Genomic DNA, 3,365 nt, shown 5'->3' on the forward strand with positions numbered 1-3,365 from the left:
TATTTACAGGCACTTTCTCTTGGGTCCGCACAGGCACCCCTCCACTTGCTCTGTCACCATCAGGACTTCCGTTACTTTCTGTGACTTTTCACATCTTCTTCCCATTGTTCAAAGGGGACATAAGACTACATCCCAAACGTGTGCAACAGTCCTGTCGGCCCACTGGAAAGTTCACCCATTCTTTAATTGCTATTACCTTCACTCTTGATGTTCATTGATGTTCTGTAGCTAATCTTCCCTCTCTCTTCCCCAAAAACGCCAGGGGAAAGAAGCAACCTTCTGATTTCATGATGATCACAGTCATTTCTGAAATATGTTCAGAGAATGAACCAGGCTGGGTCTCTTCTAAGTCACTAGGATGTGGATCAACCTCTGAACAAAGAGGCAGAAGCTGAAATCTGAATTCCTGAATGCAGGCAAACATAGGCGGGCATGACTTCCCCTCACCGTTAGGGGGTTGAGGGTGAGGAGGAACATGTCTAGAGAATTCTTTCTCCGACACTACGTCTGCTTAGTTTGGTGGTGCTTAGGGCTGTCCTGGCAGAGTCAGTGTCAACCAGCTCACATCCATAATGAACTGACTGGCAACGCTGGAGTTCCCGCTGCCGAAACCATTGTATGGAACCGTGCCAATCACTAAGGGCAGCTCAAGCATCGGTTTTTTAGCACCAGTGCTGTGAGTATACACAGGTAAAGAGTAGTCTACTTGGATGATGCAGCAGTCCAGGATGGACGGCGTCACGGGCGGGACCTTGAGGGTCTTCCGGAGGCCATGTGGTTCCTGCGCACGTCGGCCACCATGAGCCGCACGGTCCTTGCTTTCCTGCTGCCCGGGGACGCCTGCGTCTGGAAAATGACAGCTTTGGGTGCAATCAGACGAGAGGAACAATCCTCTATTTCTGCACAAATTGGATTAGCATCTCGATTACGGTAGCCCTTTCTTTCAATTTTGGCACTCAGCAGGACTGGACCAGAAGTGAAAAAGCAACAGCCAGCCATTTTCTCTTGCGTTTTCAGTACAGGGGTTCGCAATGCTGGTGCGTTGACGTCGATGTGACTGACGACCTGGGGTTCCCGGTTAAACACTCTGATCAGGTGCCTGGGGTCGTTCCAAATCCGTCCTCACACAGGACTGAATACGTCTCTCTTTCCCGGTGAATGAGGTTCCCGAAGGTTCAGATGGAAATTGAAAGCCAAATGGAAACTCCTGTCTTCCAGGCTGCAGTATGAGGACGGCTTCACCTGCTGGGGTCTCGCGCAGGCTCAGGCGCACGTTCAGGTACTCCTCCTCCGGGGAGGCGGCCGGGGCGGCGGCGCTGGCGCGCGGGATCCAGGCCGGGGCGGCGCGGCCCGAGGCCTCCAGGCGCAGCGCGCGCAGGGTCCCCGGCTCAGCAGCCTCTAGCGGCACGGGCGCCGCCACCGGCTCGCCTCTCCAGTCGCTGCCCTTGCGCTCCTTCTCGAACGCCAGCCCCAGGCTCTTCACGCGGCCCTGGAAGCCCACCGCCGCCGCGGACCCCGCCTGGCCGCCGCCCACCCTACCCGGCGACGCTGCCGCGCCAAGGTCAGCAGCGGCCCGGAGCCGGGATGGCGAGCGCAGCCGCGCCGCTGTCAAGGGCGCCGGCCGCACCGCGAGGGCCCCCGCGGCCGCTGTGCGGTGCCTGGTGGAACCGCCACAAGTTCTTTTTTGTCCCCTAATAAATTCTTGTCTGCTTAAACGATTTGAGTCATTCCATTTCTGTTCCTAAAAACCATAAAAAGAAATACAACAGGGACAGCACAGTCAACACTATATGTACTTACTACAATCTTTTTTTTTTAATCTTAGAAGAATGAATCTAGATTTCCTTAATAACGTAACTATTCATATTTTTCTTTTGGTCTTCAAGATATTTTGAGAATGTTTGTTTTATATTCATCATGGTTTTTAGATGAGACCATAGGTTAAAAGATGAAAATTCTTTCTCAATATTTTATCTTGAAATTTTACATGTTTCCTTTCTTATATGTCCTTCTATTACAAATTAAATAAACCATCCTAATAAGGACATTTGACTGTCTTTTGTATGTGTTTACCTTTTTAACACAGGATCCTGGGAAAGGAGCAAGGAGCTCCTCTGATCGCTGCTGAACGCCGAAGTAGCCCGGAGACTGGGGCATCCTGAGGCTCACATGGTGAGCGGCTGAGCCTAGCAGTGGCGTGAGTGTGGAGGGTTGAAAGGACCCTGAAACTAAAGTCCAAAGTGCAGCTCCTTAACTAGAACAAGAGGGAAAATTATCCACAAGAAAGACTTCATGCTTAATCTGGTTCCTTCCTCACCCTACTCACACCCCAAGATTTAAAACCTGACTTCGCTTGAGACCAAGACATAGAGTTCCTTTGCCATTAGCCTTCTGGAAACTCTTCACCCTGCCCACTGCCCACCATAGGGAGGGAAGCTTTTTCTCTAAGTCTATGCTAGTCTGACTGAAGGGTCACTAAGGATGAGAGGTTTCTCCTTGCCATTCTCCAGCCCAGTTATTTGCAACAAACCATTAGACAGCAGGGCACATGCAGTAGAGTTCACAGGGGAAAAGCTGTCACTTAGCATACCAAATGTCATGGAGTGTCACTTTCAAGAGGAGGTTTTAATCACCAGACTGTGTCCTGCTGGCACTCCCTGTCTGGCTCTTCTCTCCTGCTTACTTTACTGAAGCAGGATACCTGGTGGCTCCCTGCCCCCTGCAGAGGCCCACTTGGCAAGGAACTCAGGGCAGCTCCTAACCTATGTCAGCAAGGAATTTAATCCCAAACTGGTAAAATTCAGTTGTACAGTTTTGTTGGAAGCAAAATACCAATCATATCGCATACATTTGTTTTCTTGAAGTTTATTAAAGGAGGTTCACATTCTTACAAATAAAAAGTACAGAAATCAAAACAATGGCACGTATCTTTCATTTTGTTACACAAATTCAGAAGACGTTGTACACTGATTTTACCAATCATCTTCACATCGCAGGGTAATACACATGTCATCCCTGCCAACGGGACTGTATCTAGTGAGGGACTCCGCGCAAATCTCAGGGCTCCAGGCAGCCCGGGGTCTTCCGGGCCACTGCTTGTCGGGTCCGCTGCCACCAGGCCTGCGACCGGCGGTGGCCCCCGGGGGCAGGAGCCGAGCGACGCTCCGCAGGGGCCCCGCCGTCTGGGTTCCCGGGCTGCGCCCGTCGGCCCGGGAAGCGGTGCCACCCGCAGTGGGGGGCTGCGGCGGCGGCGGCCGCCTCTCCTGGGGGCGCCTCCGGGGCCGGGTGGGTCGCGGGCCGCCGCGAGGGGCCCGGGCCTCCGGCAAGCTGTCCGTTTCGCGAACGGTCCCAGCGCACAAGCCCGC

The 3,365-nt window shown here is 52.8% G+C and overlaps 1 pseudogene; it reads right to left on the reverse strand.

Annotated features, from left to right (window-relative positions):
• Window positions 1–211: 211 nt before the first annotated feature.
• On the reverse strand, window positions 212–2,157 carry LOC130848022 (arrestin domain-containing protein 4-like; annotated as a pseudogene).
• Window positions 2,158–3,365: the final 1,208 nt, after the last annotated feature.

The sequence above is a fragment of the Hippopotamus amphibius genome, chromosome 3, assembly GCF_030028045.1.
Source record: "Hippopotamus amphibius kiboko isolate mHipAmp2 chromosome 3, mHipAmp2.hap2, whole genome shotgun sequence".
Taxonomy (NCBI): Eukaryota; Metazoa; Chordata; class Mammalia; order Artiodactyla; family Hippopotamidae; genus Hippopotamus; species Hippopotamus amphibius.